Source organism: Taurulus bubalis, assembly GCF_910589615.1.
Source record: "Taurulus bubalis genome assembly, chromosome: 1".
Lineage (NCBI taxonomy): Eukaryota > Metazoa > Chordata > Actinopteri > Perciformes > Cottidae > Taurulus > Taurulus bubalis.
Window position 1 is genome coordinate 23,533,029 of NC_136589.1, and position 17,472 is coordinate 23,550,500.

General features: G+C 45.0%; 1 protein-coding gene across 1 annotated transcript in view; it reads left to right on the plus strand.

Annotated features, from left to right (window-relative positions):
* Positions 1 to 17,472, plus strand: part of astn1 (astrotactin 1) — a gene marked incomplete at its 3' end in the record, with an annotated part of 417,666 nt that overhangs the window by 399,882 nt on the left and 312 nt on the right. The window lies entirely within an intron of this gene.

Below are 17,472 nucleotides of genomic sequence, written 5' to 3' on the forward strand. Positions count from 1 at the left end.
TGGGGTAACGTATGGAACCTCTTGACATGTGTCAAGATGTTATGTTTGAGGCTACGCACAGACGGATGTATCCGGACTTTTTTCAAAATAACATTTTTTTCCGATTTTTTTATTTTTTTTTTCACCCGGCCGGGGGGGGGGGGCGCTCGGAGGGGGGTCTCGCCCGGGGCGTAATTACATGTAGAACCGCCACTGCCTACAGCAGTGAATGCCTAAGGAAAAGGGGAGTTAATCAGGAGACACATGGCAACATTAGTACAGGTTAGGTGAGCTTGCGTGAGTCGCCTTTAACCCAGTGAAGAGTTTAATTTACACACCCCAACCTACAGAGTAAGCGTAGACAAGAAATTCAGTGGCGCTCACGAGATACCCGGAACGCAGCGGAGGTCACGAATGCCGCGGGGGTTACAAGAGACCACGAATGCCGCAGAGGTCACGAGAGACCGCGAATGCCGCAGAGGTCACGAGAGACCACCAAGGTCACGATAGACCAGGGAGTCAGCAGCAGTCACGATAGACCACAGAGGTCACGATAGACCAGGGAGTCAGCCGAGATCGCGATAGACCATCGAGGTCGCGATAGACCAGAGAGACAAGAGAGGTCACGAGAGACCACTGGGGTCACGAGAGACCACTGGGGTCACGAGAGACCAGGGATTCAGCCGAGGTCACGATAGACCACGGAGACAGCCGAGATCACGATAGACCATGGAGACAGTCAGAGGTCACGATAGACCAACGGGGTCACGATAGACCAGGGAGACAGTCCGAGGGCACGATAGACCACCGGGGTCACGATAGACCAGGGAGACGCAGAGATCACGATAGACCACAGAGATTGAGCAGTGGTCACGTGAGACCAGAAATTAAGAAGAGGTCACGTTAAACCAGTAGTGAAATGCAGTGAAAGGCTAGCCTGGAAGGTCAGGCCAACCGCACTAAGAGATTCCCCAAAATCAATAACATCCCGGAAATATCTAGCAGTAGTCTCAGGACTACTGCTAGATATTGCCTACCCCAAGCGAAGGAGTTCAAGTATCTCGGGGTCTTGTTCACGAGTGAGGGTAAGGTGGAGCGGGAGATCGACAGACGGATCGGTGCGGCTGCAGCAATAAAACAGGCGCTGTACCGGTCCGTCCTGGTGAAGAGGGAGCTGAGCCGGAAGGCGAAGCTCTCCATTTACTGGTCGGTCTATGTTCCAACCCTCACCTATGGTCACGAACTCTGGGTCGTTACCGAAAGAACGAGATCTCGAATACAAGCGGCCGAAATGAGCTTCCTCCGTAGGGTGGCCGGGCTCACCCTTAGAGATAGGGTAAGGAGCTCGGACATCAGGAGGGAGCTTGGAGTCGAGTCGCTGCTCCTTCGTGTCAAAAGGAGTCAGCTGAGGTGGTTCGGGCATCTAGTCAGGATGCCTCCTGGACGCCTCCCATTAGAGGTTTTCCAGGCACGTCCAACTGGTAGGAGACCCCGGGGAAGACCGAGGACACGCTGGAGGGATTATATCTCCCGGCTGGCCTTGGAACGCCTCGGGATCCCCCAGAATGAGCTGGAAAGTGTTGCGGGTGAGAGGGAAGCCTGGGTCGGCCTGCTGAACCTGCTGCCACCGCGACCCGACCCCGGATAAGCGGCTGATAATGGATGGATGGATGGATGGATGGATAGTCTCAGGACACCTTATCCAACCTGAAGGAAGGACGCGTTGTGTTTTGTTTGATTCTCCTACGTTTGGTGGTTCGGCGTGAGGAGAGACTCTGCACGGCCGTTAATCCTGTTTCCCTGACGACAAAAAGTGATAAAAAGTGTTTTTTTAGCAAACCGAAATAATGGTTATGCATAGTTTCTGACTTTTCACGACCTGGTTCTGCCAGAGTACTGAGATCGTATTGATCACTGTCCAGTGTTTCCTCACAGTACTACATAGTGGTACCTCACAGTACTACATAGTGGTACCTCACAGTACTACTAGTGACTCCATCTGTGCTTTTATGAATTAAAGAATAAAGAATCACTTTCAGATTGCTCCAACATACAAAAAATGTGCTATCACTTTGTTCGAAAATGAAAATAAAGTTATATTTGTGCAAAAAATAACAGATATTACTACTAAATAGCTTATTGTGGAAAACAAAAATGAGTGCAGATATGTGAGCCATCAAGTTTTATCATTATTAGTGGCTGCAATGAGCCTGCTTTCCTCTACAAATCTTTTTAAAACGGGGTTGTAGATTTTATACGTCCACTCTCAATTCATGCTCAATGTTGAGCGTAGATCTGTTTTCTGATGAGAGACGAAACAGCAAAAAAGACGACTTGACGGAGATTTCGTAAAGATCGGCTTTTGGGTAAATGCCAAGCATCGGCAAGTCGCGCATGCGCAAGCGTAATCTATTAATGGCGTACGGTAAACATTTAAAATCAGCAAAATTAACTGTTGTGTAGATACGATCGATTACATACGACCGTTTTGTTTGTTTAATAACAGAAAAAGGTGTAGACCTGTTTATAGGAAAGGGAACCGTAAATGACTTCTGTTGTGATCTGGCGCTATAGAGAACATTACAGGGGGGCAGGGGAAACACTGCTGTCATTCAGTTGAACGAAGACTGACTCCAACCGATCTTAATTGGCTCCTTATGTTCGTATCTTGGCAGAAATATACATTATGGTCATATTAAGATGACAATTAAACATTTTCTAAGCCAATGGCTTGTTGGTCGAAGCATCACAGCGTCTCCAGACTGGTAACCATCGGGGGACGTGCGGAGACACTGCTGTTTATTCCACCCTCCAGATCAGGGGTGTCAAACTCATTTTCAATGTAAAAATGTAACATTATATGGAAGCAAATTTCTCTGTTACTATGACAGAAGTCCATTTAATTTAGGGTTAAGAAACCCACATTGCTAAAGATCAAACTTAAAACAGAAGAAAATAACAAAGACAAAGATCAAACGCACGTTATATTAACTTTCTTCAAAGCTTTTTTGTCACAGTTAAGAAGGACATAACTGGTCCAACAAATAATTGTGAGCAAATAAAGACATGCATGGGGTCTGGGGCAGTGGTTCAACTGGTCTGGGGCAGTGGTTCTGAACTGGTCTGGCTGCAGGACCCACCTTGACCCCTTAATGACAAGCTGAGATCCAATGTGAGGAACATTTTCAACTTCTCAAATTGATTTAGTGATATGGTGCAGTTTAAACCTGAGAAAGTACACAATATCACAGTACGCCAACACAAAAACAAATGTTTGAAATATTCCCTTTTACACTCAATTAAAAACCAAAAAGTGCATCTTAAGGACATGAGGTAATACAACACACATAATATTTTTATAACTTCAGCCTTTTTTAACAGACTCAGGGTTTTCATGCACAAACATGGAATAAAAAAGTCGGTAATGAAGCTTAACTATCACAAATAGTCCAACGTGTAAACTCACGCAAGTAAAGCGTGTTGTGAACGCAGCATTGAGGAGTGTGAATAGATGTCACTCTGGTGCATAAAAAATCTCCTTCAAAATAAAATCACATAAAAAAATCCCCTTCAAAATAGAAGCCCATGCAAAGGTCCGTGATTCACTGAAAACAGGTCCGTGAAGCCATAGCGGGCTACATAAAATGACGCGGCGGGCCGGATTCGGCCCTTGGGCCTTGAGTTTGACATATGTGCTCCAGATCAATAGATCAAGCCTGTTGTTCTTGTTACTGTTGTGAGACATCTCCATCTTGGTCTTGTTGCTCTTCTTCCTTCATTTTTTCATCTTAGTATTATCTAGTGTTTGGACACTCAGAAACCAAATCACATTTAAAGCCCCCCAACAGTTCTGATAGATGTGGATTAGGGCAGGGCGGTATGACAAAAAATTCATATCACGCTATTTTTTTTTGAGTAATTCATTCATTGACGCCGAAAAGGACCACCGGCCAACTAAAAAGCTTTTGCGAGTGGTGAGCAGCTGTTGGTATGTTGGTACATAGAGAGTGTTAGGAAGCTAAACATGGAGGAACTTAGGACCCAGGGGAATGTAGGTGTCTCTTCCTGCGACGGAGTTTCTTCTTGGTGTGATAGTGGGCGAGCTGTACCCAGCATGCAGTTCGGCGGTGTCATTTTATAAATGTACAATTATTAGTGTTACAAATTGTTTATGTGTCACAAACTGTTGTGTCGTGATGTTTTACCCTGTTAAAGAGCGTTAGTTGTGGGTTATTTATTGTTGTTATAAAGTTTTAACCATGAATCAAGTTAAAACCATGACACAATTTATAACCACGTCATGTAAGTAGCTCCGACCACTGCGCCCTCAGTGTTAGATAAATACATTCTGCTGCTTGCCGAAGAGCGACAACAGTTGTTACGGCTATGCACCGAAATGACAGTATATGAAAAATACTTTGAGGAATTTTTAAACCGGTATAACGGTCAGCCCTAATGTAGATCCTGACCCATGACACTACACACCTGTCAAGCAGTATTGCATTAAAATGGCCTTTTGGGGAATTTATGTAGAAACATATTTTAAATTTAGTCCAATGATCAGCCCCAATTAAGGATTTAAGGACCCTGTGCAGCATCTGATTGGGGGCATTTACTTCAAATCAACCAATCAGCTGAAGGTGTAATCACAGGGAGAAATAGAGACTGAGATTATGAATGAAAAGACTGTAGAGACACTGTCAAAAATGTAAATGTATATGGGTATTCTTGAATTGTAAATTATTGTGGATTCATGTCAATTCTATTAACTTTCAATGTTTTCTTTTTACATCATTTTGGGATTTTTAGAAAACTTAATCTCAAGACTGTACTATACATACTTCAACACAAAAAATAAAAGAGGTTGCATACAGAATATCATAATTATCATCAGACCAGTACTTCAGAATGACCTTGTGGAGACATCACAGACCTGTGACATTGTCGGCCTTGTTGCAGTTGACCAATTAGCTGGCACACCTGATATTTACTTGTATTTCAAAGCTGTGAATTGAATGAACACCATTTGGTAAGGTTAAGGAAAATATCATGGTTTGGGTTAAAATTAGTGTATTTGTTACGTAACATAGGTTACATAAGTTAGCATGATATATTCGCTAACTTACTCATGGATGTTCATTTTGTTTGACGCATCTATCCATTCCAACCTCCCTACAAGGACTTTACACTACTTCCCCATATTTCCTCCTTTGTTCCTGTCATGACTACTACGGCCACAAGAGGCCTCCGCATCACAACAAACTGTAATACAGTTCGTAATAAACTGATCGCACAGACGACCTCTGCTTTGTGTCGGGGAGGACTGTCTGTATTTATTTGTTGTGGTTTCCAGATGCCTCTACCTGCTCCTGCCAAAAGTCTTAAGTGAAACCAAAGGCTTGAAACAGTGAACATGGCAGTTGGGGTACCTTTACACATGTACGTCCTCATGCACGTGCACAGAATAGATCAAACGGAAACCCACTCTTAGAAAACAACTCAGTGGTGCTACTAGAGGTCAGACACTCCACTGGGAACCTTTACATAATCACTCCGACAGCTAAGTCTGCCCAGAGGCTAGACAGTCCTCGTCCCCTTCAGCAGCCCCTCGTAAAGTCCCTTTTGTTTGTGGTTTTCTCTGAGATCACCATTTCTTTGGCCTCTTGAGAAGGAAAACACCTCTCCTACCCAAACAATATGTGGTACCGCAGTAAACAAGCGAGCAGACAGGCTCCCTTCCAGCACACACACACACACTTTTTATCTCATATAAAAAGAAAGAAAAAATGTAATGGGATTCATTACAGCACTGCAGGCGGAAATGCAGGCAGGTGAAGATGCTGTGTTAATTAAACAGCAAAAAGCCGACATAGCAAAGACTTTCAATGAGTGTAATGGAAAGCTAAAGGAGGTCAAAAGTCTGATCCAGGAGGCACTTTGGGATAACTTCTGGGATGTTGAATTGTCAACAGCATTGCAGGCAGCAGAGGAAGTGGGTGACCATGCTGCTGATGTGCGGCCCGATGGTGGCCAGGAGGCATACGATTTCATGCTTGACCACCTACAAGGACTGGTAAAGGCCGCAAAGTAGGTGTACAGTCGGTGGAAACGATGGATCCCACCAAGTGAGCAAAAGGACGCATGAAGAGGCTGGAACTCCTCCTTCCCAATCTGATTTCCAGGAAGGCTGACTACATACAGGCTAGGAAAGAGCCGACTGGGTCAAGAGAAGTGAGAAAGTTTCAACTACTGGACAGTCTTGATGATAAAATCGCAAGAGACCTTCGCCTGACCAGCTATAACACGGCAGGTGACATCTTCCGTGTCCTAGAGAACTGCTATGGCAATAAAATTGCTATTGATATAGTGGAGGAGTTGCAGAGAATGCCAGCTGCCAGAAGTCATCAGCCACGGAAAATAGTGGAATTAATCCAAGCTGTGGACTTCAAGATTTGAACGACCTTGGAGACACAGGCGCAAACAAAAATCCTCTGGTAACGAAATCAATAGAAAGTAAACTTCCAGAGGTTCTGAAGAAGGGATGGCTTGTCTATGTGGCTGACAGGAGAAATGCAGTGGCAGCAGAGAATCGTTTTGACAGTCTCTTGGCATTCCTCAAAGGGCAAGAGAGCATACATGAGCAGCTTGAGCAGCTAAGAGATGAGGAGCCAAGTAGAAAAGAGACCAGAACCGAGCCAAGATATGCTAGAACCAAATCTACCAAATCAGCAGATGACCATTTAGGGTGTGTAGTCTGTGGTGACGGAAAGCATAAGAGAAAACTCTACTTTTACAACCAGTTTCGTGCGCTAGAGCTAACAGAGAAGAAGGCTGCAGTAAGAAAATTGGGAGCATGCAAGAGGTGCCTTGAAGTACATGACGACGCTTCATACTGCAAAACTGACTTTCTATGTAAAAACCAAGTCTGCAGAGATGAGCAAGCTCCTGAACATCATTTCTCTCTGTGCCCCAATGCTGCAGTGAGAAAAAGCATCGGAGAGAAGCACAGATTCGGCCCAGAGAGGGAGAAAACCAGGAGGACGCTTACAGTAGATCAAGAGGAGTTTTTCAACAAGCTTTCACCAGAATTGGCAAAACAATGTTGGGATGTGTTCTCCAACACTGCGTCAAGAGCCTTCAGCACTACAAAAGATCCACCAAGCCTTCTTGTGGAAAGTGGACTGCAAGAGCTACCAGTGATTATGATGCTCCTCGAGGTCACAGCAAATGCTGGACAAGAAATCGGGACATTAATTGATTTGGCTTCGGACACAAATTATATAACCCACAAGACTGCATGCGAACTGAACCTCAGGAGTGAAGAGAACACACTTGTCGTCCATGGAGTTGGAGGGATGAAAGTTCGTGTGGAGACAAAGCGTTACCTTCTAAGGATCCAAATGAAGACTCCCAAGACTCCTCAAACCCCATCAATTGGTTTGTTATGGACTAGACAGCATAGCAAATGTCCACAAAAATGTGACACCAGAGCGGCTGCATTCCCAAGCATTCCACTTGATGAACTTGTGAGACCCAAATAAGTACATTTGCTCATAAGCCACAGAGAAGGACAATTAGCTCCACAAAGAGTCAAAGCTGTTGGAGACCTCGTACTGTGGGACAGACCACTTGGGAAAGACGGTTGGCGGAACGCATCCTGACCTCTTTGAGGAGCTCACTGTATCAGCCCACATGTCCAAGACTCACTTCACAAGGTCAATGAGAGCAGCAGCTGTAAAGTACAAGGAGCTCACTAGCAGGATCCCGAGACCCTTCTACGAAATAAACAGGTTAGCGCCAAGTTTCAGGAATCAAGTAGGTCAACCACCAAGAAAGATTTCTTTGAGTGGTGGAAATGGGATAGTATTGGTGCAGCATGTGAGCCGAGATGCGGGGGTTGCCGCTCCGGGAAATGCCAGCCAGGCGGCAAAGAAATGACTCTTGCTGAGGAGAGGGAGGTCAAAATAATGAAGGAAGGCCTCACCTATGTCAAAGGCGACAGCCACAGCAAAGAACCACATTGTCATTCCAGATATCCTTGGTTAGAAGATCCAACCTCTCTGCCTAACAATAAAAGGACAGTCAAGGCTACATGTCTCAGAACAGAAAAGCAGCTAGCCAAAGAACCGGAGTGGAAGGTTGCCTATACTGCTCAAGTGTATGACATGGTTGACCGAAGGGCGGCAATCAAATTGACGAAGGATGAAATAAATTACTGGAAAGGACCATTACGGTATGTGAGTCACCTTATTGCTCCTAACCCATACTCGGTCACGGCCCCAGTGAGACTTGTGTGGAACAGCAGCCAGAAGTGCAGAGGTCTGAGCCTGAATGACCTACTGATGAAAGGTCCAGACGTCCTCAACCAGATTTGCGCTGTCTTGCTCAGATTCAGGTGTGGAGTACATGCTGCCCTGGGTGATGTAAAGAAGATGTACAACTCTGTTTGGTTGGAGGATCGAGAAGTACACCTGCATAGATTCCTCTGGCGAGACTCAGAAGATGAATATGCATTCACAAGAGTAAACATTGGGGACAAACCAGCTGGCAATGTGTGAGACTGCAAACCTTGCATCTTTCATTCACCTCAACGTAGAGCGTCAGGTGCTCCAGGAAGACAGCTAAGTTGATGACATTATCACATCCCACAATGACCTTGACCACCTTAAAACCATCACAGCAAATATAAAGCAGATCCTGCAAGCTGGAGGGTTCAAGCCTTGGGTCTTTTCTGGGCAAAGATGTTGGTTCTGCCAAACCAAATGAGTGAAGAGGACATTAAGGCGCTCGGCCTGGGCTACATGGTAGAAGAGGACAAGCTCCATGTCATGACCGCAATCAATTTCTCGAAGAGAAAGAAAAAGATGAGAAGTGGCCACGACCTTCACCAAGGACAAGTCAGTGACCAGATGCCAAACTGCTCAGCCAAGTTTCAGGGCTGTATGACCCAGTTGACCTGGTAACTCCTGCTAAGCAAAAAGGAGCTATAGTGGTGCGAAGGGCGTTCCAAGAGGCAAAGACTGGAAAATGTCCAGTCAAAGACACATGGGACATAGCACTCTCAGATGACCTCAGGGAAGATGCGATTAGGCTCTTCGAAGAATACATTTAACTTGGCAAAGTCATGTTCACCAGAGCACTAACGCCTCAATGCTATGTTGATAAACCCTGGGCAATCACATTCTCAGATGGAAGTGAGCATACGCATGGAGCAGTGATGTATCTGAGATGGACCTCGAACCAAGGCCCAATTGTTAGGCTGGTGGAGTCCAAAGCAAAATGAACTCCCTTGGACTGTAAAGGACCCCAGTCCTCCCCCTGGCCCTGCTGATGCAACCATGGCCCTGCTGATGCAACTGGCCTGGAACCGGTCCTGCCTACTGCCATGGCCCTGCTGATGGAACCGGCCTGGAACCAGGCCTGCCAGCTTCCATGGCCCTGCTTTCTCCTCCCACTGCCCCTGGGATGCCCCTCCTCTCTACCTCCTTCTGCTTAATGGATCGTGGCTATCTGGATCATGGACCATGCCTACTACTTATTATATGAATACTTTCTGTCACATTCATTGAATGTGCTGTAACTCCGTTACATTATTCAGTCTGGCCACATGACATCTATTGCTTCTGTCCATCCGGGGAAAGGGATCCTCCTCTGTTGCTCTCCCTCAGGTTGCTTCCTCTTTTTTCCCTGTGAAAGGGTTTTTACTATCTTTATTGGGGGAGTTTTTCCTGATCCGATGTGAAGTCCCGGGATAGGGATGTCATGTGTAGAGATTGTAAAGCCCGCCGAGGCAAACTTGTATTTGTGTGTTGGGCTATATAAAATAAACTGAATTGAATTGAATTAAATTAAAGGTGATGCTGTGAAAGCAAAGATTTGTGGATCAGTGTTTGCCTCGCGGCTGAAGAAGTACTTTGAGCTGCACCGCCGAATCCAGATTGAAAAGTGGTACCATCTCATCAATAGCCAACAACAGTTCTTGGTGCAGTACAGCGAGAAAGCTATGGCTATCAGACGTTCTTTGCGAATCGGATTGGGTAAATTCAAAACAGCACAACGATTCAAGACTGGTGGTGGACCACTGGCCAGAAAAACATTGCTGATATAATTACCAGAGGGGCCAGCCCTCAAGATCTGGATGAGGACTCAGAGTGGCAAACTGGGCCAGAGTTTCTGAAGTTACCAGTGAGTGAGTGGCCAATCAAATCAGCCAAAGAACTAGCAAGCGCTGCCAGAGAAAGCATCAACAAGTTGCAAAAGATGGCATTTGCTGCTGTGACGAGAGCCAAGGCAAAGGAAGCTGAGTCAGATCAATACCAAGCAGTAACTGAACAGAGAAGACCACCTGCGGGATTAGTCATCCTAGGCCTCGTGGATGCTAAGTAGCTTGCCTAAACTGGTCAAAACAATTGCATGGATCTGGAGAGCAGCAAAAAAGTTCATTGGACAAAATAAAGCCGCAAAGAGCTCAAAGTGGGAGGCAGTCTCTTCGGCAGGTGTCGTCTTAGTAAAGGAACGAGAAGATGCCCTGAGAGACATCTTTCTCGCGGCGCAAGAAGGCACAACCTTCTTAACCCTATAGGGTCTCAAGCCTTTTTCTCGATTTTACATAATTTCTTAAATTCTCTTTTTAAGGCACTTGTATATAAGATACATATCCATGTGTTACATCTAAAATTGCAGAACAATCTCAGCTATCTATATAAGGAGGCACGATTGTCATAAGGCAAAAGTGTAAAGTGATAATATGAATCTAAAGCTGAAAAATTTAAGTTTGATTTTTTTTTAAATATTCATATATCTTGTGAAAACATACCTTTACTCATGTTGATGAAACGTTTTGGTGCTAGAAGTTGGTTTACCAAAGGTATTAGGTTCACAAAAGCAGTGAAATATATAAATACAATGGTAGTTACATGTAAATAAATGTCTAAAACCTAATTTTGTATTATTGTTTTTTGAGCAGAAATGCAGAAATAGCGCATTGCTAATGTAAACACTCATACCAATAGTTAGCGTTACGTCTTACAAACGTAACGAAGATCAGCACTAGTTGGTACTAAATGATATTGACGATGCAGTCGGGTAATAAGCTGATAATACCTGCAGTGGCGTCCCCGCTGTAGCAAGCTACCTCCCGTTAGCTCGCGGAGCTAGCGCTAGCTCCCAGCTAGCTCCCCAACAGCCAGCCCTGTCTCAGAATCAGACTCGGGCACCAGGGAAAGCCACCGAAGGGATCGGGACCAGTTAAATGTGCTCACTGTGCTAGCGTAAATATGCTAAAACAAAGCTGAGTTAGTAAATACACGTACCCATCTTCAAGTGGATCCCTTCTCTCTGCATAATCCTCTTGCAGAAGTCGAGGCCTTCAGGGCCTGTCTGACGCTCCTCCGTCCTCATCGCTGCTGGCCAAAATCAGCTGCATCTGCTTCCTCTGTTGTGAACTGTGTTCTCTCCATGATCTCTAGCTTCTGTCTGACTGTAAACTACAGCATGTATATATAAACCTCAGGTGTGTAGGTTATTGTATCCTAGGTCCTTTGTAGCGTAGCTGGGTGGGTAGGTCCTTTGGGATTTCCTGAGTGTTCATTGGTAGTCACAACATTTTTTGATGGACACCTGAATTGACTAATCACGGTGAAAGGAGTGTCAGCTTCTGTTAGAGGGACACATAAGCACACAGAGGAGGGGGCCGGAAACTGCAGAGTTTGGCGGTTCTAACAGTAGCGGATTCTTTTTTCTGCGCCGTATTTTTGCAGAGATATGAATATTGAATTCAATTGAATTCAGTTTATTTTATATAGCCCAACATCACAAATACAAGTTTGCCTCGGAGGGCTTTACATTCTTGAAATTAGACACTGTATATCACACCGGCGTGACACAAGACCCCAGAGTGTTAAGCACCACGACAGACAGACTGGTAGTCTATAAAGACGAAGACTCCGGGCTATTAATTTGTGGTGGCTGAGTGCAAATCTTCAAAGAAGATCAAGTGGGGGTCCCTATCTTACCCTATAACACATGGGTGTTCACACTGCTTGCTTGGGAAGCCCACCAAGAGAGTCATGATGGAGTGGCTGGAACCCTGCTCAAGATGAGAAGGAGGGCATGGGTCATACGGGGGAGAAGGATTGCCCAAAAGGTTGTTGATGGCTGCATAATCTGCAAGAAGGCAAAGGCAAGGAAATGTCAACAAGTAATGGGTGACTTGCCGCCGGAACGAACAGAACCTGCTGCGCCATTCAAGTTCACGACCATACACCTCTTTGGACCGTACCAAGTCAAAGATGACGTGAAGAAGAGGGTGAAACTAAAAGTCTGGGGCGTGGTCTTCTGCTGCATGGCCAGTAGAGCCATCCACACAAAGTTGGTAAACACACTATCGACAGAAGGATTCCTGATGGCCTACCAAAGGTTCACGGCGATCAGGGGGCATCCAAAAAAAGATCTGGTCAGATCCAGGCACCAATTTCATTGGAGCAAAATCAGTCTTGGAGGAGCTTTACATATTTCTGGATGGCTTGATCAAACCAGCTTTGCAGGAGAACACAGCCAAAAATGGGACCCAGTGGATGTGGAAAATCCACCCAGCTCCACACAGAAATGGTGCTGCAGAAGCTGCTGTGCGCATCGTAAAGAGGGCACTCCAGGTTCTTGGAAAGGAGTCGGAGCTCACATACAGTGAGTTCCAGACAACTCTTCACATAGCAGCCAACCTGACAAATGAGCGCCCAATTGAACGCCAGAGTACAGAGCCGGGAAGACTGTATCCAGTATATCACACCCAACACGCTCCTTCTTGGGTGGGCATTTTAAAATGAGGATGTCCAAAAATTGGACTTTGCTAGCTACCCATACAAAAGACTCAGAGCAATGCAGTCAGAGGTGATCAAGTTCTGGAAGCATTGGAGCCAACTCGCTGGTCCCAACTTATTTGAGGAGCAAGTGGCATACTACAGAAAGAAATGTTGCTGTTGGGGACGTTGTCTGGCTAAGTGACCAAAATGCGCTATGGGGGCAATTCAAGCTTGGAAGGGTCATCAGTACGAATCCCGACAGGAAAGGCATCGTGAGGGACGTCAACGTCAGAACCTTCCCAAGCTACAATGTTCCTGTGACAAGACCAACAAGGGAAGCAAGAGCAAGTCATCCGGCCGTGAGCGAGCAGAACAAGAAGATCCAGGCTACCATCCTTCACAGAGACGTCAGGTGGTTGGTTGTCCTACTACCTGCTGAAGAACAGAACAACATCTTCAGAAGATGAGAACTAAACTGGGATTTCAAAGTTTGCCTTTAAAGTTGGCGATCTCCACAGTGGTTCCATGGGAAGATCAAGTGGGAGGTGTACAGTCAAACATGATTTTTATTTTATATAAAAAGAAAGAAAAATGTAAGGTAAATAAAAGTAATTGTAAATTAATAAAGCAACCAGGAAGATAGAAATAATCGCAAATTATTTAAGAAACAAAGCATTTAATTAAATGCCAGTGCAAGCAATCTGACTCAAGAGAGTAAAAGGGGCGGAGCTTGTAGGCACCGGAAGCACTGCGGGGTGCACTTCAAAGGTGGGGATTAAACGAACGCCGAGGGCTAGATCAGAACGCAGCAGAATACCTGCGACAACAGCAAAGACACATTTACAAGTCCGGAGAGGCAGCCGGTTTTTCACTGTCAAGTTCCGGCTTCTGACCTACTGCATTTCCCCACTTGAAAGGGATTGACCCATCTACACAGATTTTAACTGGATTCCACTCCAATGACAAAACAACTTTTCCTTCTTTATCTCTCTCTTTTTGCTGCATCGAGTTTTGCTCGAATGGAGCTTGATCAGTGAAGCGGAATGACTGGAATGACTTGATAAACTGAATCTCAAGAAATATAAGGAGAAAAAAAAAAAGGAAAAGTTGTTTTGTCATTGGAGTGGAATCCAGTTAAAATCTGTGTAGATGGGTCAATCACTTTCAAGTGGGGAAATGCAGTAGATCAGAAGCCGGAACTTGACACACACACACGCACACGCACACCACATACTGTGGATGTACAGACTCACAGATTCATCTTCCCAAATCGGCTTTGTGTTTTCATGAAGGGAATTCCTCAGTTTCCATGTCACGAACAACCAGGGCCGAATCAGATTTCTGTTAGCGAGTCGAAATCCAGATAACAAGAGCTGCTTTCTGGCCCTGACTCAATGTAAACTCCTATCAGCCGAGTAAGCAATATCTGGAGACCAACGCAGGAACAAATGTGGCTTCATCTTTGTTGTGGCGATGGATATTCCGCTCGGCTGTTTTTAGAAACGTATCGGATCTCACTGACGAGACGCCTTGGCATCCCACGTAGGACGTTTCTGTCGCCTCTTTTTTCATGCGGCATCGCGTGACGTTTTAACTGGATCCATACACTTGCCGCGAGGCTGTCTCTCCATGGCTTCACCCTGTCATCGCCGCTTTGGCTGTTGACTCATAAAGTCAAAGATGTTTTGGCTGGGCCCCGGCCCCTGACATGTTCCATGGTTATACTCAGTGCCCTTTGATGAACTGAAAAATATGTGATCTGTTTTTACATGACAGTGTCTCTAATCAGAGGAGCGCTTTGTGATAATAAGTATTGTTATGGTTGACATTTCTCTCAGGAAATCATAATCAGAGGAGACTGTTTACTTTGCTCTGCAACTGTGTGTGTTTCTGTCTTTCTGTCAACTATTAAAACAAAAGTCATTGTCGAAGTGCCTTTCAGCTGCTGCTTTTCTGTGACAGAATATATATATATAGGGGGATGGAACAGCGGTATATATATATATATATATATATATACCGCTGTTCCGTCCCTGTGTGTTCAAGAAGTTATTATTGTTGTTATTGTCCTTTCCAAAACATAACTAACTTGTTTCCTGTGAAGTTTATTTCGAAAGAGACTGTATGCATGTTACACTGTGTGCACCTTGCCATGCTAATGTGGGCCATCAAGTGTGAGCACATCTGTCTGTATGTATACAGTATATTGTTTATTGTTTATTGTCTACATGCCTGATTACACTTGCAGTATTCTTAAAGGGCACTTGTGTTGTATCTCAGAGACCATGTTTCCACTCCCGTATGCACACACAGTGATTTAAATGATAACAACCATTGCTATTTGGAACCTGTGAAACATTCCCCTGCTCTCCAAAAATAAAAAGACGAAAACCTAAAAAAAACACTTATTTTTTCTTTAAAAAAAAAAAAGGATTTCCACTCCAAACCACTGAAATCTGTGACAAAAGATTGGGAACATAAAGAGGTTTCAGAAAATGATATAAATGACACAGAGCACGGACTGCAGACAGGCTGCCGGAGAAGACTGACATCATCGTCGCTGTTATTTCTCTCAGTCTGCACGCAAATGCAAAAGGGGAAGCCGCTCTGCTGAGCGTCCATATGTATGCATATGATTCAAAATACATTCTCCATTCCAAAAACAACCCCATAACATATGCAAAGTACTTTGGAAGGAGGATGTTACTTCTCCTGTTCCCCTGCTTGTAAAGCGGTTTGCCAAAAATAACGCAGGGGAGGGAAATTTGAAATGAATTGTGGCTCATTATGGCATGCAGCAATAACATTAACACAAAGCAAAGAAAATGTGGTGATGTGCTGTGTGTTTACAGAGCAGTGGCCTCGAAGTCGGTAGGAGACAGGAGATGAAGCCACGGACCACACGCTGCCTGTATTGTTACAGCGGGTCGCTCAGTGCCAACTTTAAGTTGAAAAACACCAAAGAATTTAACCATTTAAATGTTGAGGAAGTCAATTTATATTTTTTTATTTGAATAGGCCGAAAAACACGTAACGCTAAAAGACACAGGATAATCAGGATTGATTCATAGATAAGAGTTAACTTCTGTTTCTATTGTTTCATATTTAGTTTTTGTAAAGCACTTTGTCATCAATAACAGCCACATATACTTTTTGTCATCAGAGTACAAGTACCTCAGCAGTGTACTTGAGTACAGTCACGTTGAGATTAGCCGTGATAATCACCACTCCATCAACACCATTGCGTCCCCCTGCCATCTTCTCCCTTGTCAGTGTCGTCTGTTCTCTTCATCCCCACCTCCCCATCATTATTTGCATGCCAATCATCATGATCATGGTCATCATCATCATCACATCCACCTCATGACTACCAGATGAGTGCCAACTAATGATTAGCAGAACATTGTATTGTTTGTGAATTCACCGTGTGTGGTTTGCTCTCGCCGGCCCATTTTGCACTCCAAACCGATTTAAATTGATGCGTTCGGGAGGGAAACCAAACAGCTGCAGGGCGGCGTGCTCTGTGAAGCAATCTGCTGAAAGTGGTCAGCATGTGAGAAGGAAATCTGGAGAATTAGAGCGACGGAGAGGTAAAAACACTCAGCTCTTTGTTCATCAGTACGGGCCTTCAATTCCTTTTACATGGCGCGTACCGAATGTGTAGTTCGGGCGCTCCGATGTGTCATCAGTTCATCAGCGTAATGCGCCGAGGCTCTGGTGACTCTGGAGCATCCAGCAGACTTGTGGCTTGGCAGAACGGGGACGCCGTGCTGTAGAAGTACTGGTTTGGCTGAGGGATGGGGGGAAAGTGTGTGTGGAATGAATGAAATCTTCTCCCACTGCCATTTTCTGACTGCAGACAAACACTTGACGGTTTCACCGCGATGGCCAAACGGGGTGCATCGGGCCTAATGGTTATTTATTGCGCTCGGTGTCCCCATGTGTTTATGTGAACTCTGCGCATCGTGTTACTAATGGAGGTGATATTTCAGCTGGCCTGGTTTGGCCAAAGGACAAGTTCATGCATTTCATAGTCCCTCCGCTGCCTCGCAGTACTGCAGCCGTCCATTAGCCCTGTTTTCTTCCACGGGACCAGCTCTTTTTGGGTCAATGCTGGAATTTGTCAGTAACAGTGCACTTTACCCTGCAAGCTCCTTCAGGGAAGCAGTGGTAGATGGGTAGGTTTTAGTTTCTGTCACACAGCGATGCCATTCCAAAACAGAGCCACGGTGCGATTTATGGACTGTTGACAGTCCAATGTATCCAAAGCATAGAGATGGAATTGAAGTAGAACAGACCTCAAATCAATGTGGCCGGATGTTCAGGGCGGTGGCCATTTATATCTGTGCAGTGGCCATTGCGACCGTTGTAGCGGGCTAACCCAAAAACAGGCCGGGGGGGTGCATGAGGTTATTTTGTCTGCACTGTACACCTGCATTAAAATATTTGGACTTGAGTGACGTGAATGATTGTGAAGGGTGGAAGCCAATCATCTGATACGAGCGTGACTTTGGTGCTCGGCCTGAATTGAAGCTGGGAACCTGTGCTTGAAGACATATTTAGGCACAACCCCATGATAATCTCTGATATCGCATCAAACAATATCAAATGTATGTGTATGTTGTCCTTTGTTGTTGTTGTTCTATTTGTATTTGAATGAAAATCACTCGTTATATTCGTATACTTATGACAA